Source organism: Triticum dicoccoides, chromosome 6A (genome assembly GCF_002162155.2).
Source record: "Triticum dicoccoides isolate Atlit2015 ecotype Zavitan chromosome 6A, WEW_v2.0, whole genome shotgun sequence".
Classification (NCBI taxonomy): Eukaryota; Viridiplantae; Streptophyta; class Magnoliopsida; order Poales; family Poaceae; genus Triticum; species Triticum dicoccoides.
In genome coordinates, this window is record NC_041390.1 from 511,102,148 (window position 1) to 511,128,813 (window position 26,666).

At 40.8% G+C, this 26,666-nt stretch overlaps 1 pseudogene; it reads left to right on the top strand.

The window, feature by feature from the left end:
• Positions 1 to 10,954: 10,954 nt before the first annotated feature.
• Positions 10,955 to 26,666, top strand: part of LOC119315934 — an 18,404-nt pseudogene continuing 2,692 nt past the window's right edge.

The following is a 26,666-nucleotide window of genomic DNA, read 5'->3' on the forward strand; positions in this document are numbered from 1 at the left end:
AGGCCCATCGCCTCACTGGTCCACTCACAATGGCCACGTCATTTTGGTGCATCCACGTCCCTCTCTTTGTGAGTGGGCAATTCTTTACTTGAAGCCCATGGGTGTCAAATACTTGCCTTGACGCCTACGCCCACGGGCACTGGCTCTAGGGCCGGCCCAATATCGTTTCCGAGCGCTACAACAACTTTAACTGTATTTTGGTGCATCTACGTCCCTCTCTTTGTGAGTGGGCAATTCTTTATTTGAAGCCCATGTGTGTCAAATACTTGCCTTGACGCCTACGCCCACGGACGCTGGCTCTAGGACCGGCCCAATATCGTTTCCGAGCGCTACAACAACTTTAACTGTATTTTTCAGTTTTTTTTTGTTTTTAGAGTATCTGTTGATTTTTTCTTATTGCAGTTTCATCATATTTTTTTCCTTTTTGTCCATTATTTTAAGAAAATCAGTTATAAATCTACTTTTTTATATGTGAACATTTTCTACAATATGTGAATAATTTTTTAAACATGGTGACAATTACTCAAGCAAGGAGAACATTTTTACAATATACGTCGAATTTTTTTATCATACAAATATTATTTTTTAAATATATGATGAAAATTTTACAAACGCCGTTGATCATTTTCTAAATACATAGTGAATATCTTTACTAGTAAATGAAAATACTTTATATTATTTACTGTTATTTTAACAACATTTTCATGAATATGTTTCGTCAAGGAAATGTATAGAAATGTAAATGGGTCGCTCAACTTCTGCTATATAAGGGTGGTGTGGGCATTTCACCACCGAATGGACGCTCGCCAGAGCTATGTCTTTTTTTTGTGAGACCGAATACAGTCTCATCATCGCCAAGATAGATTGGCCCAAATGGCCACAAACCTTGGGAACCTTCCGCTCATCCTTGGAAAGGTTCGACCGTTTTCTTTTCTTTCTCTTTTTAACGAGCTTTTCTATGCCGGTTTTATTGATTTTGGTTTTCATTTCTTTTTATTCTCTATTTTTTCGATTTCAAATACATATCAGGGTTTTGCAATACACATTTAAAAAAATATTTGCACTAAATGTTTACAGATACATTTGAATTTTTATGTTAAACATTTATATGAATACATGTTGAAATATTTGTGAAACGCACATTGAAAATTTTGTATGTGCAGGTTAAACATTTTTATAATACACATTGAACATTTCCCAAATACACATTTAATATTTTTTAATACATGTTCAACATGTCTCAAATGTGCATCGAACATTTTTTAAATAAATGATGAATATTTTGTTAATAGACATTGAACATTTTTTGCTAAATATGATGAACATATTTCACAAATGTCATATTTTTTTATAAAACATGCTAACATTTCTAAGCGTTTATTAAAAAAATCAAATGGCACTATTTTTTATATGTTACTAACATTTTTAAAAAAACTGCGTGAACAAAATGATATGTTGTATAGACATTTTCAAAACGTCACAAACATATTTGTTTTTGGCAAATGAAATTTCCTAAAACATGGTAAACAAATTTTTGGAATATAAAAATATTTTTTACGGATTACACAAACAAATTTGTATATTTCATTATTTGTTCCAAATTTTATGGACGCATTTTTGAATGTTTGAACACGTTTACATTTTACATTTTTTCTGAATGCGACGAACAATTTAAATATCACTGCATGAACATTTTTCAATGCATGATGAGAATTCCTTTAAATTTAAGTAAAATATTTTAATTTCATATATATATAAATAGAAGTAAGAAAAGAAAAATAGAAAATAAACGAAGCAATGAAACAAATGTAACGCAGAAACAAATTATTACTGAGTGGGTCACATTACGGTGTCGCTTAGGGAGAGGCCAGCGGGGGCCCCTATATCTCGCGTCCAGCAAAGCAGACTCGCTGAAGACGTAAGTAAGATGGGCTTGGCCACGCGCGGGAGAACACTGCCTCTTTTTCTGTTTTTCTTCTTATATTTATTTTTGTACTTTCATTTATACTTATAAATATATAAAACAGAAAAACACTCTACTAAGAACATTTGAGTTTTTTGAACAAAATTTTGAAAAATGTTAGTGAAGCATTCGGAAAAATATTGAACGTGCATAGAAAAATTGTGATATGTATTAAAATATGGTAAAATTTCGATCATGTATGTAAAAAATTTAATCAGGCATTTTTAAAAAGAAATTGAAAAATCTTAATCAAACATTTGGAAAATGATGAAAAAATGTGATCGTGTGTATAGAAATGTTAATCAAGAATATGAAATAATTTTGAACAAGTATTTCAAAAATGTTAATCAAGAATTTGTGAAATGTTAAATGTGTATAAGAAAATGTCGACCGAGTATTATGAAATGACAAAAAAAAATGATCATCATAGCTTTTGTAAAAATGTTGATCAAGTGTTTGAAAAATGGTAAATGGGTATATAACAAATGTTGTCCATGTATTAAAAAATCTTTATCTTGTACTTGAAAACTGTTAATCAGGCATTGATAATATTTTTTGAAATGTATAGAAAAATGTTTACCATGTATCCAAAATGTTAAATTTGTATTGGGAAAATGTTAAACTTTTATTAGAAAAATGGTCTTAAGATATACGAAAAATATAAAGTGAAAACCCAAAAAAGTAAAAGAAAAACATAAACACGGAAAGAAAACCAAAAAATGAAGAAGAAATAAAAAACCAAAGGAAAGTCAAAGAAACAAAAAAACCGATGAAAAACAAGAAAGAAAGAAACAAAACTGAAAAAAGGAAAAAAGAAAACCAGTGAAAACGGAGAAAGAAACAAAAAAACAATGAAAATAGAAGAAAAGAAAAAACCCGATGAAAATAGAGAAAAAAACAGAAATACGTCGGTGAAAAACAAAAACAAAACAAAACGAAAGAAACCCTGGAAAAAGCAGAGAAGAAACTCTAAAGACACGGCTCGTCATGACTTAAGTAGTCACGTCCTAATTCTCTATCATGAATGCGAGGCTAGCCTAGTGGCTAGCCACGCTCTCTGTGGGTGAGGAGACCACGATTCGAATCCCCCCTTGCTCCATATACTTTTCAGCGTGCGCGAGTGGGCTGGCCCGTTACTATATACTCTTGAAGCGAGAGTTGCTACCGCCTCGCTTAATGCGAGATATAGTTGCAAAGGAGGCGAGCTACCAACTCGCAACATGCAAGATATGGTCGTGCCCTTTGAGGCTAACGCAAAAGCTATATCTCCCTTCTAGCAAGTGAAGCCTCCGCCTCGCCTCAAGCATTTCCGCACGATACCGCACAGGGCCGCCTCAGCACATTAGTCCGTTTTTTCACTGTTTACACTTCAGTATTTATTAGGTTTTTATTTTTTTCTATGGTCTTCTTCGGTTCTTTTGTGATTTGTTTTATTTTCTTCAGTTTTTATTTTGACTTTTTTTTTTGTTTTCTTTCTTCATTCTCGGTATTTTTTAACACATGCCTATGTTTGTCACGCACAATTTATATTTTTCGTATATATAAGGAAACAAATCCATACACATTATACATATTTTTGTATACACGTTGAATATTATTTGTATGCATGTTTAACCTTTTTTATTTACATTTAAAAAAATTACAAGTATTTTTTTATGTCGACATTTTCTTTCATACACACTGTACATATTCTGTATACATCAGTAACATTTTTTTACACATGTTCCATTTAAAATACATAACTAATATTTTTAAAATATATGTGTTGATTACTACATTTTTTTCATACATGTTTAACAGTCTTTTAAATACTCCCTTCATCCGGAAAAGCTTGTCCCAAGCTTATCTTTCAAATGGATGTATCTAGCACTAACTTGGTGCTAGATACATCCATTTGAGGGACAAGTTTTTTCGGTTGGAGGGAGTACATGATTAACATTATTTGTAAATGTATGCTTGATGACTACATTTTATCACAAACACTGGACATCCTCCGTATATGACACGAACAATTTTTTATACATGTTTAACTAAAAAATATATATTAATAGCTTTTTTATGCATGGATAACATTTTTCAAACTTTATTTTTTGACGTTCAATTTTTTAATACGTGATCGTCATTTTTCAGATAGACCTGAAATGTTTTTACACGTGTTTAGTTCAAAGACATGATAAACTTTTTTCTCAAATGCATGTTTTGATGAATACATTTTTCATACACATTGTACATTTTTCGTGTACACCAAAATATTTTTACTGAACATTTACATTTTGCAATTAAATGTTTCACGTTTTTTAAAATATGTGGTAAACATAAAATTATAAGGGGTAAAATAAACTGAAATAAAAAAAGAGAAAAAATACAAAAAATAAATACAAAAAAACTACAGAAAATAAAAAACCGTTCGGGATGTCAATATAACGTCGGTGCTACTGGGCTGGCGGCAAACTGGCTGCCTGCAGGCGAGGTAAGGTACTGCCTTGCACCAGGCGAGATATAGTTGCGCCCTGGCACTAAAGGGCGCCCTTCTGTTCCACGCCCATTGGCTGGCGTTAATAATGCAGGGGCACTTGAAATGAATTCTCATGGGTCGGCCTAATTCAGGCGCTGTTTTTTTTTTGGAAAAGTACTAAAAATTCCAAAAATTATTTCAAGAAATGTGCAGCCAGAAATGAAGCGAGCGCCAGCGGACCGGCTGAATTCTAGAGCGATGATTTTCTTATATTATTTTACTTCATTCTTGGAATATATTTCTAGTAGAAAATGTCCGCTATGTTTAAAAAAAGGAATTTAATAGTGTTTGTGTATTTTCAAAAGGAAAGTATCTTCCGATTTTTAATAAAAAAATTACGAAATTTTTAAAAAATTGGAATTTTGAAAACTGATGAATTATAAAATGTTCTAAGATTTCTAAAATATGCATGAATTTACAAAACTGTATTACAAGTATAAAAATATAAGTTCTAAACATTTTTTATTGTGAATTTCAAAAAAAAAGTCCAGCATATAGAAAATTGTTCATTTATTATTAAAAAATCACTATATATTAGATAAATCTTGAATGTGTATTATATAAATGTTCAACATATATTACAAAAATGTTTAGTGTGTATTAAAAAATCATTTTTAAAATCATTGTATATTCACCCGCAAAAAAATCGTTGTATATTAAAGAATTGTTCATGATGTATTAAAATTGTTCATCGTGTATCCTATATTCTTAAAAAGTTCATCCCGACAAGCAATTCTCTCAACATGCAGCCTCACACCTCACCAAGTGTGTCATGCGATAAAGAAAATTGACTGGAATTGATGGTAGATATTGTTCGTTAGGATGGATTAAAGAACAAAAATCTGAATTGAGGAAGGCAATATGCGCATACCAGCATTGGGTGGTGTGTTGACTATTCGTAAGTACTAGAGCACTTTTTTCCTTTAAAAAATCTACAATGCTATAGGACTTTTGGAGATACGTTTATGAATTGTTTTTATTAGAAAATATAATTTATTTATTTATGGAAATTCCTTGAAACAGTAAGTTGCTAAGTTAACAAACTAAATGTTAAGACGTAGTAATAATATTTCATAGTTACATGTCTCCCACTGTTTCGGTAGCAACGCGCGGGAAATCATCTAGTTAGAAAAGCACACCCTCTGTTCCACAATAAGTGTCATGGTTTTAGTTCAAATGGCACTTGTTATGGAATGAAGAGAGTAAAAGTAACAAAAAAGTATAAATTCTGAAATTTTCTAATACTTGCAATTTTTTTTGAACATTTTTAAATTTTCATAAAAAAAATTGGAAACACAATCATTATTTGAAATATGGTAACAAATAATAAAACATGAACATTGTTTGAAATTCCAAACAATTTTTGAAATGCTCAATTTTTTAAAGGGAACTTCTTTGAAAAAAAAGGAACCATAGAAAAACCCAGAACAAAATAAAAAATCAAAGAAAAAACAGAAAGAAAAGAAAAGGAAAACACTGCTATGAAAGAACATACAACATGCGCAACAAACTGGGCCGGCCCAGCTTTCTCGCTTTCACGCGTTGGCTCCCCTAAGTTGACGGCCGCAGGCGTTAACTAAGATTTGCCTGCTAAATGGGTCTCTTGTGATTTTTTAGGCAATATCACTAAACTCTATTAATCAACAAAAATGTTTACAAGGATAGACATGGTATCGAAGGGAACTCCAAGCTACACATGTTGTCCCGTAGTCAATGAACTTGTGAACTTGCCGATGGTGTGAGCTTCATAATTCCTATTGCGTCACTATTGGGTAAAGAGACAGTTCACAGAAGATTTAGAACACTGCATAATCTCCTTTTTGATGGATGCATGAATCCCATTTACCCATTAATAATATCATCAATAATAACTTTGCAATTTAAGGCAGTGTGAATCTTTTGTTGTGTCAAATATGATGCTAGGCACAATCCCTCCCGACATGCGATTGCTTCCACCGATGTTGGTTCAGATGCTCCTCGATATATCAGCGTCGAAGCTCCCAGATATAGGCCATGGGAATCCCTACAAATTGCTGCTGAAGCTACTACTTCTCCATTCCTAGAGAAAGCTGCATCGCAATTTACCTTAGCAAAACCTGTGTGAGGCGCCAACCATCTTCTTTGCACCGAAACCCTTACAACATGTGAAGGGATTTTCTTGCACTTTTAATTTCTTCAATGAAGCTTTTGATAAAACATTGTGTTGAGAACGGGCTTTGGTACATATCCTCATGAATCGTCTTCCTCATTGCTGACCAAATTGCCCACTATGTCGAATCCAACTCCAGATCTTTCCGAGTCCATATTATCCGGCTAGCATCCAACCCCACATGGTCAGTGAGACTGGGCCATCCACCATGTCATATGCTAGTCTAGTTGGTTGAGAGTCCATACAACCCTTTCGACTCGGGACCTTTTAGGACAATTATCATACAATGTATAATCTCACAAACAAGTCACATACTTATTAATACACATCATCGATAATGTTCAAGGGCTACAGTGATCCATAAACGCATAGGGAAGTATCATCATCATACATGATTGCCTCTAGGGCATATCTCCAACGCGAACTGTTGCAATAAAGTGCGGAGCTCTTGAACTAACGTGTCACCTCCAATCTCACGACAGTTCCAAGTAAGAATACTCATTGCTCCTGGTGGTTCTCCATCCCGGAGCCTGCCAATTTGTCAGCAGAATACTCTAGTTTTGAGGGTGAATTGCCCTTGTTTAGTTTCTTTGTGTCATGAAGTTTCCAATATTCAGGTGGAGGAGGTAGGGTTGGCATCCCAACCTTGATATGACCCTCTTTTGCAGCTGCATCGCCTTGCAGATGGTTCTCACTAAGGTCCTGTGGATCATCATTTTTATCTGTGTGCACCAGTTCAGTTCCCAAGTCTAGCTTCTTCACCGCTACCTGAAATGTGTCAGTCTTTCTCCTCTACCTCTTGAGCTGACCGTTCTTTAGAGGACTTGATGTCGTATCGTTGATACGTCTCCAACGTATCTATAATTTTTTATTGTTCCATGCTATTATATTATCTGTTTTGGATGTTTTGTATGCATTATTATGCTATTTTATATTATTTTTGGGACTAACCTACTAACCTATTGCAAGTTCATGTTTTTCCCTATTTTTGAGTTTTGCGGAAAAGGAAAACCAAACGGAATAAAACCTTCGTGATGATTTTTCTTGAACCAGAAGACAACCGGGAGACTTGGAGATGAAGTCGGAGGAGCCGTGAGCCGACCACAAGGACAGAGGGCGCGCCCAGGGGGGTAGGGCGCATCCACACCCTTGTGGGCCCCTCATGCACTTCCTGACCTAATTTCTGCGCCTATATATTCCCATATACCCCCAAACCAACAGAGGCGTCCACCAAAACACTTTTCCACTGTCGCAACCTTCTGTACCCGTGAGATCCCATCTAGGGACCTTTTCCGGCACCCTACCAGAGGGGGATTCGATCACGGAGGGCTTCTACATCAACTCCATTGCCCTTCCAATGAAGCGTGAGTAGTTTACCACAGACCTATGGGTCCATAGCTAATAGCTAGATGGCTTCTTCTCTCTCTTTGATTCTCAATACCATCTTCTCCTCGATGTTCTTGGAGACCTATTCGATGTAATACTTTTTTGCGGCGTGTTTGCCAAGATCCGATGAATTGTGGATTTATGATCAGCTTGTCTATGAATATTATTTGAATCTTCTCTGAATTCTTATATGCATGATTTGATATCTTTGTAATTCTCTTCGAACTATCGGTTTGGTTTGGCCAACTAAATAGGTTTTTCTTGCAATGGGAGAAGTGCTTACCTTTGGGTTCAATGTTGCGGTGTCCTTTCCTAGTGACAGTAGGGGTGGCAAGGCACATATTGTATTGTTGTCATCGAGGATAAAAAGATGGGGTTTTCATCATATTGTTTGAGTTAATTCCTCTACATCATGTCATCTTGCTTAATGCGTTACTCCATTCTTTATGAACTTAATACTCTAGATGCATGCTGGATAGCGGTCGATGTGTGGAGTAATAGTAGTAGATGCATAATCGTTTCGGTCTACTTGACACGGACGTGATGCATATATTCATGATCATTGCCTTAGATATCATCATAACTTGCGCTTTTCTATCAATTGCTCGGCAGTAATTTGTTCACCCACCGTATTATTTGCTATCATGAGAGAATCCTCTAGTGAAACCTATGCCCCTCGGGTCTATTTTCCATAATATAAGTTTCCGATCTATTATTTTTCAATATTTTACTTTCCAATCTATTAACGAAAAATATCAAAAATATTTACTTTACCGTTTATCTATCTCTATCATATCTTACTTTTGCAAGTAACCGTGAAGGGATTGACAACCCCTTTATCGCGTTGGGTGCAAGTTGTTTGATTGTTTGTGCAGGTATTCGGTGACTTGTGCGTTGTCTCCTACTGGATTGATACATTGGTTCTCAAACTGAGGGAAATACTTATCTCTAATTTGCTGCACCACCCTTTCCTCTTCAAGGGAAAAACCAACGCAAGCTCGCGAAGTAGCAATCGTCTAAATCAGCCTCCCCGTCAACATTCAGAGCAGCTTCCCCTGACGGTCATTTATGTGGGTTGTTACCCTCACTCCCATTCTGGCCGCCACTGCGACCTCTTCCTCGCATCCCTCTGAAACCACTCAGTTGTTGCCCTTTGTTTGTGATGTGAAACCACCTTAGTTGTTGTTGCCCTACCCATTTGGAAATGATCTCCTCTAAGCCATCATCCAATCACCATGCTCAATTTCTTCAACCCCATGAACACCATGACCACATTCTTCCTAGTTATGGCCTAGGACACCACAAACTTCACATAATAAGTAACCAAGTTTTTCATATTTCACAAGAAAAAAGATCCTCTCCCTTCCATTAAGATTCAATGGTGTAAATCGGGTAAGGACCTTTGCCACTTCTATCTTGGCGCAGACTCAGACATAGTTACCTTCAAAAACTATACATGGGTTCATCGCGACGCTCTTGATCTGACTAATTTTTCATGCTAGCTGATATGCTATGGGCTTAGACCGGTATAAATCTGAGATATCATGGATTTTGTGCCCATAAATTGATACGTTCCAACTGAACTTAACTTGGTGTTCCCTTTCCATCATACTCCTCGAACATCACCGCCAAACCCTAGAAAAATCCAATGGCCCTAAAGCATGATATTGTCCCAATCTCCTAAACAAAACATTGTAGCACGAAGAGGCTATCATCAAGCTCCCTGATTTATGGTTTATGTGCCAAGTTCCACACATACCTCATCGTGCCCTTAAAGGAATTATGGCAGAAGAATTTGCGTGTATTAACCCTTGTAATAGCCAGCCATCTTGACAACTTCGAGAGATCGGCGATCTCCACCTCGCCGACAAACACATCATCCAACTCCGTGTCCTTCAAGTTCATCCTCCTCATGGCTTCTTCTAGATCAATTTGATCCCTTCCCTTGCCCTTACCCTTTGCATCTCCATTAGCTCCCGTCGACAACTCCGCCATCGTGATAGGATCATACAGGTGGGGTGGAACCCTGGGGTGGGTTTTGTTGCCGGAGCAGTATCACGAAAACCTCAATGCCAGTGGGAGCCGATGGAGTACAAAAACCATATGCACCTATAGTACAGGGTGTTTATCAACTCATGGCTACAAGAGAAAGGGGTCTCTTGTGAGTGGGATGCAAGCATAGCCTACTCAAGAGATTAAATGGACCACAGGCAGTTTGGCCCATTAACACATGCACATTTTCTTTTTTCTTGAAAATTCGCTTGATATATAAATAAATTGAGAAAAGTATGTTTATTTAGTGAATACATAATTAAAAATAAGTATATTTCATGCACATGTCGTTAGAACATTGTTCATTTTATGTAAAAATCTTGTTATTATTAAACAATTCCCCCATAATTTTAAGTAAATGTCCAAGCAATTAAAGGAAAACTTGTTCATGTATTTTTTCAAAAAAACTATGCAATTTTGGAATCGTGTTTATTCATTTTAAGAACAAAAAAATGTACAACTAAAAAAAGTGTTCACGCATCTTGAAAAATCTTCATATAGTTTGAAGAGTATTTACACATTTATTTAAAAGGGATTTTTATTTCTGTGCCCCTAGTTCGTTAGTTCTACTCATTCATCCCCACGCTCTTAACTTTTACTCACTTTTCTCCACTCCCTTGCCCGAAACCCTCAGAACTGGTCATAGCGGACGTTGACGTCGGGTCAATGGCTTGACCATTAACTCTAACGAGTGGGGCCGTGTAGGGCCGAGTCCATATTTTGACCGTTACGTGCTAACGAGTGGGGCCGCAAAACTGACACTCACTGTAACCTGAATCAGATCGAGTCGCTTCCGCGCCGCCCCCTCCGCCGCTATCGTGCTGCCTTCGCCGCAGTCGTGCCGCCTCCGCTGCATCTACCCTCTCTCCCCATCTAGGATTAGGAAGCAATGTCGGGGAAGCACCCCGTCCGGCGCATCGACCGTGGAGATGATTGGGTCGAATCAGAGGTAGATAATTCATGGATTCCACCTGGGTAAGCATCGTTTTTCCTCTCAAATTGATTAGGAGATCCATAAATTAGGTTGTATTTGACCGTCGTTGGCGTGAATCGGTGCAATTGTTTTGAACATTTTCGGCCTAACTGCGCCCTTTATTTCATCGAATAGGGTTGATCCTGCACTTGCTTTTCTGCTGGTGGTTAGAATGGAAACTAGCGAGCTGCGTGCAACTAAACCGTATCTGATTTCTGGATTTTTTCTATCTGAAAGTGGCACAAACCAGCGTTTCATTCACAGATTTCCGTGAGGCACTCTATTGTGAGTATTTGTGGAGCCCTGCCGGTGTTGTTTAACTGAGATATTTCAACAGTACCGAGCAAAGATTTATCCCATTAACTTGTGATGAGCATTTGGGATTGCTATTTAGTTTGAATGCTGACAGCCGTTTCGATAAAATCCATATCGGTGTGCCTCAGGCACGCAAACAACATATCCAAGGTTGTTCAGACATCATCTGTCTCTGCTAATAGTGAGCGTCCTCGCACTCCTTGTAGGTTGAGACCAAGTAAACCTAGTGGTTCTGAAAGACACAACATGTCGGCTACCGCTAATTATGCCACTTCTCCTCTCCCTTCTGCACCTGATGTAGAAGTAGATGCAGAGCCTGACGAGGAAGTGCCTCGACATGATGATGAGGATGAGACTCTATTCCCTGAACTGGTAGATAGAGTCAGTCAACAGGAAATGGAAGATGAATATCCAGAGGAGCCTAGCAACCGTGCTAGATTTGATGACACTGACGATGAAGAGAGGGAGGAGAACATCGACTCCTTAGTTTTACAAGAATATGATGGTGAGTACATGCCAACAATTCAGTGGAACAGGGAGAATCCTCAGCTTACTCTAGGAACCATATTCAAATCGATGGTGGACTGTCGTAATGCAGTGACTACATATTGCATTCTCACTGAAAACTCCTATGAGGTCGATAGGAGTGAGCCAAGAAGATCCACTGTTCATTGCCATTATGATAGGTGTAGGTGGAGGTTGCATGCATCCACTATGCTAAAGGCAAATTGATTCAGGTATTACAACTGAATCTTTTTTTCAGATTATTTATCCATTCTATATTGAGATCATGTGTATTGTTTCTTAATTGTATTTGACATCATTTTTCATTTTGTTTCGGATAAAAAAACCACATGGGCACACTTGCCCACCTAGAGGGGGAGGGGGAAAGGACAAATCAAAGCTTGCAAAGACTAGGTGGGTGGCAGATGCAATCTTGGATCGGGTGAGGGAAACACCAAGAATTGGTCCAACATCACTCCATGGGAAGCTATTTGAGAAGTACAAGATTAATATACCTTACATGAAGATTTTCTATGCTAAGGAAAGGGCTATTGATATGATTAATGGTCCATGGAATGTGAGTTTTCAGTTGCTTTACACCTTCAAAGCTGAAGTGGATACGGCTAGTCCAGGGAGTGTTGTAGAGATTGACAAGCATACAATTCAATACAAATTAAAAGGGAAGACAATGGAGAAGGAGTGCTTCAGGAGGGCTTTTGTTTGTTTCAAGGCTTGCTGGCAGGGGTTTCTGAATGGTTGTAGGCCCTATTTGGTTGTCGATGCAACTGCTTTGAATGGAAGATGGAGAGGTCAACTAGCAGCAGCTTCTGCAGTTGATGGACACAACTGGCTATTCCCAGTTGCATTTGGTGTGTTGTAGGTAGAGTCTGAGGAGAGTTGGGTCTGGTTTATGTAGCAATTGCGCAACATTATAGGTACACCCTCAGGTTTAGTTATACACACAGATGTTTGTAAGGGTTTAGAGAGTGCAGTAGAAGTTGTATTCCCTAGAGTGGAACAGGGAATGTATGCGACACCTAGCGCAGAATTTTAAAAAGAAATTCAAAGGCAAAGTTTATGATGAGAACCTATGGCCAGCATCATACACATGCAGCATGAGGAAGCATGAGCACCATTTGAGAGTGTTGTACGCTCACAATCCTTTGGTGAAGGAGTACATGGATGAACATCATGGAAAGCTATGGTCAAGAAGCAAATTCAATGAAATCTACAAAGTAGCCTATGTGAACAATAACCTCGCTGAGTGTTTCAATGCAAAGTTCAAGTCAGTGAAAGGGCTTTTGTTGTGGCAAGCATTTGATAAGATTAGGAAGATGATCATGATAAAGATGGCTCTTCGTAAAAGAACTGCAGAAACACAATATGTTGGCCATCTTATGCTCCCATCTCTGATTAAGGCATTGCATGCCAAGGCAAGAGGACTAAGGATGAAATGCATTCGACCGTTGACATACGAGGCTGAGGTGACATACACTGACAGTAAAAATAGGGAATGAAGATATCCAGTGAACCTTGCAACTAAGGAATGCAAGTGTAGGCAATGGCAGATCTGCGGGACGCCATGCATACATGCCCTACATCTCATGACTGTTATTGGAGGTGAAGATGGTGAAGTTGATTAGTATTGCTCTGAATATTTCTCTGTTGCCAAATTTAGGGCTTCTTATGCTGAAATGTGCCCGCACTCTTGGGAAAATACCAATGGAACATAGTAGACCCATGGTTCTGATGAGGACATCCCAACCATGGGCACCACACCACCAACCATCAACGGTCCAATCACAAGAAGTCGTGCAATGCAAATACAAGATCAGGTGAACGCCAACTTAAGTCTATCATTTGACCTTGAAAACATGGTTGTGCCTTCACCTCCTTTGTTGTTGGTTGAACTCAGGTGCGGTATCAAAGAAGGCCAAACACATTTCAGTCCATGCAAAACAATGTTTTATGTCGAGGAAACAAAGTTAGGAATTCATGAAGAATGAGTTGTCTGCTGAAGAAACATTGTTGCGATTCTGATGAAATAATGTTTTGGACGAGTTTGGATATCCCAACTTGCGAAAGATTTCCAGAACTCGAGTTTTCTGCTGAATGGAACATTGTTAGACCCTGATAAACAATGTTTGGTCGGGAACTACCAACCACCTCCAACAAGAGTATTCCAGAAGCTACCTCATTAAGTCTTGAAGCCATTTAGTCAAACAAAGCTGGTTCCCTTTCACACCTAAGCTGGATCCAGAAGCTAGTTCTCTTTCACACCTATCCAGGGGGGTTGTCCCGATTATAAATAGGCTAGCTCTTCCCTTCGTTGGGGACTTTTGCCATTTCTATCAAAGACCAAAGACATAGACTCCTCCTGAGATTGGAGAGCTCTTGTTATCCTTATTCTCGTGATTCCTTAAGAATTTGCTCCTAATTCGTGCTCCACGACTAGATCGTGTTGTGTGGGTTAGAGTTCGTGGTTTCCCTTGCGGATTGCACCTATCTCGTGCTCCACGACTTTGAGCATGGTTGTGTGGGGTAGTATTGCGGGTTGTGGATCGGTGAATGTTCGGATTGCAAGCTTCGGTGAGCACCCTCCTCGTCGGGTCATAATCTCTTATTTTCCATTTTCCGGCTGCTTGCAGCTAGTTATCCCCATCCGTTTATGTATCCTACGCTGTGAAGATCGGACCTCCCCTTGAACACCCTCTTCTCCGAAGACGGTGTCGCATCATCTGGTATTCAGAGCAAGGTTTACACGGTAGGATCTGTATCTTTGTTTCTAGATCTATCCTTTTTAGTTTGGTTTTCTCCGTCCTAGAGTCCAAAGCCAAAAAGCCACAAAAAATCCAAGCCTTTGTTGCTGAGATCTAGTTGTTTGCTTTCCTCTTTGTGTTCGCACCAAGTTCTATCCAAAGATGTTGTTGTTTTTCTTTGAGTCTTGTTGTTGGATCTATTGTGCTGCAAAAAAAGAGCAAAAAAAGGATGAAAAAAAGAGTGAAAAACAAAAGCAAAAAAAAAGAGAAGAGAAAGTGTTGAGCAACTGTGCAATCATATTCAGTTTGGTGAGAAATTTTAGAAGTTGAAGTGGCAAGTGTTGCATCTCAAACGTTGTGCAATGATCTACAATTTTTTTCTTGTTCATTTGGTTTGCATCGATTGGATCTCAGCACTAGCCCTCCCTTTTTACCCCACCTAGATCCACCTAGAAACCATCAGCTTCCTTCCTTTCATTTGCCCTTCCACTCCTGATTTGCTACTTCCGCACAGCCGCCAAGGAATCATTAGAATTTGGGTAAGCAAGAAGGTGAGTTGAGTGTTTTTCCACATATATTTTTCTTTTGTCCACCTGTTTCCAAGAGTTAACATGACAGGATCCAACACGAGTGTACATGGACATCAACATGTGGAAGATGATCTCCCAAAAACTCGCACAACACTTGGTGATATGATTGAGGAGAGTATAGTTGCAGCTATACGAAGGATGTTCGGTGGTCGTCTTCCTATCGCGGGTAACGGGGATCAACATCAACACAGCCCCACTGCCTCGCTGGCTACCGACAACCGGCAACGTCAAGGAAACAACGATCGCCATGTTGGTCGTGGAAGAGCGGCAGGAGCTGCTGCCCACGGTGCCCCTACTGTTGCTACTGAATGGAGGCATGGCAACTTTGCTGTCCCCTGTGAGGGTGGGCTGCATGGAGAAGATGCTCGCGGGCAAGGCCATGACCCCCGCGGGTTTGCTGCTGATCACCAACGACGAGCGACACATGATAGTGATGCCATCTTCCTTGAAGATCTCTCCGAGCATGGTGACGAAGATGAAGGCATGTGGGACTATGAACCCTACTCCCCGCCTCGCCGTGGTGCTGTTTTTGGTCGCAATGATCATCATTATGACCACCGTGATCAGGATGACCGTGACAACCAAGCAAGAGTCAAGCTACACGTGCCATCATTCACGGAAAAAGAGGATCTGGATGCATATATTGAGTGGGAAGAGAAGTGTGATCAAATCTTTCGCATCCATGGTTTTTCTGAAGCCAAGAGAGTTGATATTGCTGTTATGGAGTTCTCTAGTTATGCTCTTACATGGTGGAATCAACTGCAAGACGATCGGTTGATGTCAGGCAATAATCATATCCGCGGCTGGAGTTTGATGAAGGAAGTTATGAGGCGTCGTTTTGTTCCATCATATTATGAGAGGCAATTCTACAAGCGGTTGCAGGGGCTCACTCAAGGTTCCTACACCATTGAGGAGTACTATAAGGAGATGGAGGTGCTGCTAATTCGGACAAGAACCCGTGAAAGTGATGAGGCGAAGATGGCAAGATTTTTACATGGGCTGAATGATGAAATATTAGATTTTGTGGAGATGTTTCCTTATGATACATTACAAGATGCGGTACATCAAGCTATAAGAGTTGAGAAGAAGAATATGTGTAATGGTCGTACTCATGCTTTCCAAGGCCGCACCACCACCCGCTCATGGCAGCGAGCACAACAGCCATATGGTTCTCAGTTTGAGGGTGCACCACCTAGACACCCACATGCCTCGATGGCTTCCTCACCTGCTATTCGCAATCAAGATAAGAGGTCATCAACTACACTAGGAGTATCCTCTGCTCCACCTCCAGAAAAGAGTTCTACACGCAACAGCGACATTCAATGCCACAAGTGCAAAGGAAGAGTTCATATTTCTTCAGAATGTCCTAGCAAAAGAACTATGAGCATCAATGAACGAGGTGAATGGGAGTCTGAAAGTGACTCTGAAGGTGGCAATGATGAAGTGGAAGAGGAGCAAGGTTGGGAAGTAGGAGGAACTATTTTATCTCATGAGGAACTTGATGGAGAATCTTTGGTTGTATGTCGCTCACTTAACGCTCAGGTTGTGGAGGAGGAAAAGGGGCAGCGCATAATCTTTTCCACACCCGTTGCCTTATCAACACAAAGATATGTCGAGTGATTGTTGATAGTGGCAGCTGCAACAATATTGCAAGTACGGAGATGGTCGAGAAGCTTCAATTGCAAACAGAACGTCACCCACACCCATACCGCATGCAATGGCTGAATGATTGCGACACAATTAAGGTGATTAGTAGCGTGCAAATAACATTTTCCGTAGGTAAATATCAGGATGATGTTGAGTGTGATGTGGTGCCGATGCACGCTTGTCACTTGCTTCTTGGGCGACCGTGGTTGCATGACCATGATGTGCAAATCAGCGGGTGTGCAAATCGCTTATGTTTTGTCCATAGAGGAGAACAGTTCACTTGGCTGCCCATGACACCCAAGGAAGTCTATCTTGATGAGATGAAAAGAAAGGGAAAGAAAAAGGGAGAGAGTGATCATACACAACGAGCGAGCCACCAACATAGTGAGGGAGTGTTTCCATAGCCAAAAGCTCCACAACCAAATATGACCAAGCCCCGGGAAAAAACAGAGATTAGTTATGATGGCTAGGAAAAGGGATCTGCGGGAATTGAGAGAACCTAATACTCCATTCTTTGTACTCATGTACAAGGAAACTTTATTGGTTGCTAATGATTTACCCTCAACTCTTCTTAGTGTTGTTTTTGATCTTTTGCAGGAGTATGAGGATGTGTTTCCCAAGGAGGTACCACCTGGTTTACCACCGAAGCGGGGCATTGAGCACCAAATTGACTTGGTTCTGGGTGCCCCACTACCAAACTGACCACCGTACCGAGCAAACCCAGAGGAGATGAAGGAAATTCAGAGGCAAGTAGAATATCTTCTTAACAAAGGGTACATAAGGGAAAGTCTTTCTCCTTGTGTTGTTCCCATTCTTTTAGTTCCAAAGAAAGATGGTACCATGCGCATGTGCACTGATTGCAGATCCGTTAACAACATAACTGTCAGATATCGCCACCCTATTCCTAGGCTCAATGATATGCTTGATGAACTTTGTGGCTCCACCATATTTTCTAAAATCGATTTACGAAGTGGTTACCACCACATAAGAATGGAAGAGGGTGACAAATGGAAAACTGCTTTTAAGACAAAATTTGGCTTGTATGAATGGTTGGTTATGCCTTTTGGATTAACAAATGCACCTAGTATTTTCATGAGATTGATGAATCATGTGCTTAGATCCTTCATTGGCCAATTTGTAGTGGTCTACTTTGATGACATATTGATTTTTAGAAAAACTTTGGAGGATCATGTTGGACATATAAAATGTGTGCTTGCTGTCCTACGAGAGGAAAAGTTGTATGATAACGTGGAAAAGTGCACATTTTGCATAAACAAGGTTGTGTTTCTTGGCTTTGTTGTTTCAGCAAAAGGTGTGGAGGTCGATGAAGAGAAGATCAAGGCTATTCGTGAGTGGATGCCTCCACAAAATGTGAGCCAAGTACATAGCTTCCTCGGACTTGCAGGTTTCTATCGCCGGTTCGTGAAGGATTTCAGCACCATTGCTGCACCAATGAATGAGTTAATGAAGAAAGAGACTCCATTCCAATGGGGTGATGCCCAAGACCAGTCCTTCCAAGAACTGAAGATGAGATTGACATCAGCCCCATTGATTTCCCTTCCTGATTTTGGTAAGACATTTGAGATTGCATGTGATGCAAGTGGTGTTGGCATTCGTGGAGTACTAATGCAAGAAGGTAAACCCATCGCCTATTTTAGTGAGAAGCTTAATGGTCCAACTCTTAATTATTCCGTTTATGATAAAGAATTGCATGCACTTGTTCGATCTTTGGAAACATGGCAACATTACCTGTGGCCAAAAGAGTTTGTAATACATTCTGACCATGAATCTTTAAAACATCTTAAGGGCCAACTTAAACTGAACTGTAGACATGCAAAATGGAGTGAGTTCATAGAGTCTTTTCCTTATATTATCAAGTATAATAAAGGGAAGGATAATGTTATTGCCGACACATTGTCTAGACGTCACATTTTACTTTCCCAACTTGATGTTAAAATCTTGGTTTAGAAAGCATCAAAGAACTGTATGCTAACGACTCATTCTTTGCTGAACCATTTTCAAAGTGTAACAAGGGAAAGGGATGGGAGAAGTTTCACTTGCATGATGGATTTCTATTTCGAGCTAACAAATTGTGCATTCCAGATTGTTTTGTTCATTTGTTGCTCTTGCAGAAGTCTCACGCTGGTGGTCTCATGGGACATTTTGGAGCCAAGAAAACTGAAAGTGTGCTCGTTGATCACTTCTTTTGGCCGCGAATGAGACGTGACATGGAACACTACGTGATGAGATGCGAGATTTGTTGGGTTTCGTAGTAATTTCAAAAAATTTCCTACGCACACGCAAGATCATGGTGATGCATAGCAACGAGAGGGGGAGAGTGTGATCTACGTACCCTTGTAGATCGACAACGGAAGCGTTAACTTGGTTGATGTAGTCGTACGTCTCCACGGCCCGACCGATCAAGCACCGAAACTACGGCACCTCCGAGTTCTAGCACACGTTCAGCTCGATGACGATCCTCGGACTCCGATCCAGCAAAGTGCCGGGGAAGAGTTCCGTCAGCACAACAGCGTGGTGACGATCTTGATGTACTACCATCGCAGGGCTTCGCCTAAGCACCGCTACAATATTATCGAGGACTATGGTGGAAGGGGGCACCGCACACGGCTAAGAATATGATCACGTGGATCAACTTGTCTCTAGGGGTGCCCCTTGCCTCCGTATATAAAGGCTCAAAGGGGGTGGCCCTCCGGCCAAGAGGAGGTGCGCCAGGAGGAGTCCTACTCCCTCCGGGAGTAGGACTCCCCCCTTTCCTAGTTGGAATAGGATTCACGGAGGGGGAAAAGAGGAGAGAGAGGAGGAAGGGGGGCTGGCCCCCTCTCCTTGTCCTATTCGGACCAAGGGGGGGGAGGGGCGCGCGGCCCATCTCTGGCCACCTCTCCTCTCTTCCACTAAGGCCCACTAAGGCCCATATACCTCCCGGTACTCCGGTAAAATCCCGATTTCACCCGGAACACTTCCGATATCCAAACATAGGCTTCCAATATATCAATCTTTATGTCTCGACCATTTCGAGACTCCTAGTCATGTCCATGATCACATCCGGGGCTCCTAACAAACTTCGGTACATCAAAATGCATAAACTCATAATATAACGGTCATCGTAATCTTAAGCGTGCGGACCTTACGGGTTCGAGAACAATGTAGACATGACCGAGACACGTCTCTGGTTAATAACCAATAGCGGAACCTGGATGCTCATATTGGCTCCTACATATTCTACGAAGATCTTTTATCGGTCAGATCGCATAACAACATACGTTGTTCCCTTTGTCATCGGTATGTTACTTGCCCGAGATTCGATCGTCGGTATCCCATACCTAGTTCAATCTCGTTACCGGCAAGTCTCTTTACTCGTTCCGTAATACATCATCCCGCAACTAACTCATTAGTTGCAATGCTTGCAAGGCTTCAGTGATGTGCATTACCGAGAGGGCCCAGAGATACCTCTCCGACAATCGGAGTGACAAATCCTAATCTCGAAATATGCCAACCCAACATGTACCTTTGGAGACACCTGTAGAGCTCCTTTATAATCACCCAGTTACGTTGTGATGTTTGGTAGCACACAAAGTGTTCCTCCGGCAAGCGGGAGTTTCATAATCTCATAGTCATAGGAACATGTATAAGTCATGAAGAAAGCAATAGCAACATACTAAACGATCGGCTGCTAAGCTAATGGAATGGGTCATGTCAATCAGATCATTCAACTAATGATGTGATCCCGTTAATCAAATGACAACTCTTTGTCCATGGTTAGGAAACATAACCATCTTTGATTAACGAGCTAGTCAAGTAGAGGCATACTAGTGACACTCTGTTTGTCTATGTATTCACACATGTATTATGTTTCCGGTTAATACAATTCTAGCATGAATAATAAACATTTATCATGATATAAGGAAATAAATAATAACTTTATTATTGCCTCTAGGGCATATTTTCTTCAGTCTCCCACTTGCACTAGAGTCAATAATCTAGATTACACAGTAATGATTCTAACACCCATGGAGCCTTGGTGCTGATCATGTTTTGCTCATGGAAGAGGCTTAGTCAACGGGTCTGCTACATTCAGATCCGTATGCATCTTGCAAATCTCTATGTCTCCCACCTGGACTAGACCCCGGATGGAATTGAAGCGTCTCTTGATGTGCTTGGTACTCTTGTGAAATCTGGATTCCTTCGCCAAGGCAATTGCACCAGTATTGTCACAAAAGATTTTCATTGGACCCGAAGCACTAGGTATGACACCTAGATCAGATATGAACTCCTTCATCCAGACTCCTTCGTTTGCTGCTTTCGAAGCAGCTATGTACTCCGCTTCACATGTAGATCCCGCCACGACGCTTTGTTTAGAACTGCACCAACTGACAGCTCCACCGTTTAATGTAAACACGTATCCGGTTTGCGATCTAGAATCGTCCGGATCAGTGTCAAAGCTTGCATCAACATAACCGTTTACGATGAGCTCTTTGTCACCTCCATATACGAGAAACATATCCTTAGTCCTTTTCAGGTACTTCAGGATGTTCTTGACCGCCGTCCAGTGATCCACTCCTAGATTACTTTGGTACCTCCCTGCTAGACTTATAGCAAGGCACACATCACATCTGGTACATAGCGTTGCATACATGATAGAGCCCATGGCTGAAGCATAGGGAACATCTTTCATTTTCTCTCTATCTTCTGCAGTGGTCGGGCATTGAGTCTGACTCAACTTTACACCTTGTAACACAGGCAAGAACCCTTTCTTTGCTTGATCCATTTTGAACTTCTTCAAAACTTTGTCAAGGTATGTGCTTTGTGAAAGTCCAATTAAGCGTCTTGATCTATCTCTATAGATCTTAATGCCTAATATGTAAGCAGCTTCACCGAGGTCTTTCATTGAAAAACTCTTATTCAAGTATCCCTTTATGCTATCCAGAAATTCTATATCATTTCCAATCAGTAATATGTCATCCACATATAATATCAGAAATGCTACAGAGCTCCCACTCACTTTCTTGTAAATACAGGCTTCTCCGAAAGTCTGTATAAAACCAAATGCTTTGACCACACTATCAAAGCGTTTATTCCAACTCCGAGAGGCTTGCACCAGTCCATAAATGGATCGCTGGAGCTTGCACACTTTGTTAGCTCCCTTCGGATCGACAAAACCTTCTGGTTGCATCATATACAACTCTTCTTCCAGAAATCCATTCAGGAATGTAGTTTTGACATCCATCTGCCAAATTTCATAATCATAAAATGCGGCAATTGCTAACATGATTCGGACAGACTTAAGCATCGCTATGGGTGAGAAGGTCTCATCGTAGTCAATCCCTTGAACTTGCCGAAACCCTTTTGCGACAAGTCGAGCTTTGTAGACAGTAATATTACCGTCGGCGTCAGTCTTCTTCTTGAAGATCCATTTATTCTCAATTGCTTGCCGATCATTGGGCAAGTCAACCAAAGTCCACACTTTGTTCTCATACATGGATCCCATCTCAGATTTCATGGCTTCAAGCCATTTTGCGGAATCTGGGCTCACCATCGCTTCTTCATAGTTCGTAGGTTCATCATCTAGTAGCATGACTTCCAGAACAGGATTACCGTACCACTCTGGCACGGATCTCACTCTGGTTGATCTACGAGTTTCAGTAGTATCTTGTTCTGAAGTTTCATGATCATTATCATTAGCTTCCTCACTAATTGGTGTAGGTGTCACAGAAATAGTTTTCTGTGATGCACTACTTTCCAATAAGGGAGCAGGTACAGTTACCTCGTCAAGTTCTACTTTCCTCCCACTCACTTCTTTCGAGAGAAACTACTTCTCCAGAAAGTTTCTGAACTTAGCAACAAAAGTCTTGCCTTCGAATCTGTGATAGAAGGTGTATCCAATAGTCTCCTTTGGATATCCTATGAAGACACATTTCTCCGATTTGGGTTCGAGCTTATCAGGTTGAAGCTTTTTCACATAAGCATCGCATCCCCAAACTTTCAGAAACGACAACTTTGGTTTCTTGCCAAACCATAGTTCATAAGGCGTTGTCTCAACGGATTTTGATGGTGCCCTATTTAACGTGAATGCGGCCGTCTCCAAAGCATAACCCCAAAACGATAGCGGTAAATCAGTAAGAGAAATCATAGATCGCACCATATCTAGTAAAGTATGATTACGACGTTCGGACACACCATTACGCTGTGGTGTTCCGGGTGGCGTGAGTTGCGAAACTATTCCGTATTGTTTCAAATGTACACCAAACTCGTAACTCAAATATTCGCCTCCACGATCAGATCGTAGAAACTTTATTTTCTTGTTACAATGATTTTCAACTTCACTCTGAAATTCTTTGAACTTTTCAAATGTTTCAGACTTATGTTTCATTAAGTAGATATACCCATATCTGCTTAAGTCATCTGTGAAGGTGAGAAAATAACGATATCTGCCACGAGCCTCAATATTCATCGGACCACATACATCTGTATGTATGATTTCCAACAAATCTGTTGCTCTCTCCATAGTACCGGAGAACGGCGTTTTAGTCATCTTGCCCATGAGGCACGGTTCGCAAGTACCAAGTGATTCATAATCAAGTGGTTCCAAAAGTCCATCAGTATGGAGTTTCTTCATGCGCTTTACACCGATATGACCTAAACGGCAGTGCCACAAATAAGTTGCACTATCATTATCAACTCTGCACCTTTTGGCTTCAACATTATGAATATGTGTGTCACTACTATCGAGATTCAATAAGAATAGACCATTCTTCAAGGGTGCATGACCATAAAAGATATTACTCATATAAATAGAACAACCATTATTCTCTGATTTAAATGAATAACCGTCTCGCATCAAACAAGATCCAGATATAATGTTCATGCTTAACGCTGGCACCAAATAACAATTATTTAGGTCTAATATTAATCCCGAAGGTAGATGTAGAGGTAGCGCGCCGATCGCGATCACATCGACTTTGGAACCGTTTCCCACGCGCATCGTCACCTCGTCCTTAGCCAATCTTCGCTTAATCCGTAGTCCCTGTTTCGAGTTGCAAATATTAGCAACAGAACCGGTATCAAATACCCAGGTGCTACTGCGAGCATTAGTAAGGTACACATCAATAACATGTATATCACATATACCTTTGTTCACCTTGCCATCCTTCTTATCCGCCAAATACTTGGGGCAGTTCCGCTTCCAGTGACCAGTCTGCTTGCAGTAGAAGCACTCGGTTTCAGGCTTAGGTCCAGACTCGGGTTTCTTCTCTCGAGCAGCAACTTGCTTGCTGTTCTTCTTGAAGTTCCCCTTCTTCTTCCCTTTGCCCTTTTTCTTGAAACTAGTGGTCTTGTTGACCATCAACACTTGATGCTCCTTCTTGATTTCTACCTCCGCAGCTTTCAGCATTGCGAAGAGCTCGGGAATAGTCTTATTCATCCCTTGCATATTATAGTTCATCACGAAGCTCTTATAGCTTGGTGGAAGTGATTGGAGAATTCTGTCAATGACGCTATCATCCGGAAGATTAACTCCAGTTGAATCAAGTGATTACAATACCCAGACATCTTGAGTATATGCTCACTGACAGAATTGTTCTCCTCCATCTTGCAGCTATAGAACTTATTGGAGACTTCATATCTCTCAATCCGGGCATTTGCTTGAAATATTAACTTCAACTCCTGGAACATCTCATATGCCCCATGACGTTCAAAACGTCGTTCAAGTCCCGGTTCTAAGCCGTAAAGCATGGCACATTGAACTATCGAGTAGTCATCAGCTTTGCTCTGCCAGACGTTCATAACATCTGGTGTTGCTCCAGCAGCAGGCCTGGCACCCAGCGGTGCTTCCAGGATGTAATTCTTCTGTGCAGCAATGAGGATAATCCTCAAGTTACGGACCCAGTCCGTGTAATTGCTACCATTATCTTTCAACTTTGCTTTCTCAAGGAATGCATTATAATTCAACGGAACAACAGCACGGGCCATCTATCTATAATCAAACATACATAAGCAAGATACTATCAGGTACTAAGTTCATGATAAATTTAGGTTCAATTAATCATATTACTTAAAGAACTCCCACTTAGATAGACATCCCTCTAATCCTCTAAGTGATTACGTGATCCAAGTCAACTAAACCATGTCCGATCATCACGTGAGATGGAGTAGTTTCATTGCTGAACATCACTATGTTGATCATATCTACTATATGATTCACGCTCGACCTTTCGGTCTCCGTGTTCTGAGGCCATATCTGTATATGCTTGGCTCGTCAAGTATAACCTGAGTATTCCGCGTGTGCAACTGTTTTGCACCCGTTGTATTTGAACGTAGAGCCTATCACACCCGATCATCACGTGGTGTCTCAGCACGAAGAACTTTCGCAATGGTGCATACTCAGGGAGAACACTTCTTTATAATTAGTGAGAGATCATCTTATAATGCTACCGTCAATCAAAGCAAGATAAGATGCATAAAAGATAAACATCACACGCAATCAATATAAGTGATATGATATGGCCATCATCATCTTGTGCTTGTGATCTCCATCTCCGAAGCACCGTCGTGATCACCATCGTCACCGGCGCGACACCTTGATCTCCATCGCAGCATCATTGTCGTCTCGCCAATCTTATGCTTCCACGACTATCGCTACCGCTTAGTGATAAAGTATAGCATTACAGCGCGATTGCATTGCATACAATAAAGCGACAACCATATGGCTCCTGCCAGTTGCCGATAACTCGGTTACAAAACATGATCATCTCATACAATAAAATTTAGCATCATGTCTTGACCATATCACATCACAACATGCCCTGCAAAAACAAGTTAGACGTCCTCTACTTTGTTGTTGCAAGTTTTACGTGGCTGCTACGGGCTTAAGCAAGAACCAATCTTACCTATGCATCAAAACCACAACGATAGTTTGTCAAGTTGGTGCTGTTTTAACCTTCGCAAGGACCGGGCGTAGCCACACTCGGTTCAACTAAAGTTGGAGAAACTGTCACCCGCTAGCCACCTTTGTGCAAAGCACGTCGGGAGAACCAGTCTCGCGTAAGCGTACGCGTAATGTCGGTCCGGGCCACTTCGTCCAACAATACCGCCGAACCAAAGTATGACATGCTGGTAAGCAGTATGACTTATATCGCCCACAACTCACTTGTGTTCTACTCGTGCATATAACATCAACACAAAAAACCTAGGCTCGGATGCCACTGTTGGGTTTCGTAGTAATTTCAAAAAAATTCCTACGCACACGCAAGATCATGGTGATGCATAGCAACGAGAGGGGAGAGTGTGATCTACGTACCCTTGTAGATCGACAACGGAAGCGTTAACTTGGTTGATGTAGTCGTACGTCTCCACGACCCAACCGATCAAGCACCGAAACTACGGCACCTCCGAGTTCTAGCACACGTTCAGCTCGATGACGATCCCCGGACTCCGATCCAACAAAGTGTCGGGGAAGAGTTCCGTCAGAACGACGGCGTGGTGACGATCTTGATGTACTACCATCGCAGGGCTTCGCCTAAGCACCACTACAATATTATCAAGGACTATGGTGGAAGGGGGCACCGCACACGACTAAGAATATGATCACGTGGATCAACTTGTCTCTAGGGGTGCCCCTTGCCTCCGTATATAAAGGCTCAAAGGGGGTGGCTGGCCGGCCAAGAGGAGGCGCGCCAGGAGGAGTCCTACTCCCTCCGGGAGTAGGACTCCCCCCTTTCCTAGTTGGAATAGGATTCGCGGAGGGGGAAAAGAGGAGAGAGAGAGGAGGAAGGGGGGCCGGCCCCCTCTCCTTATCCT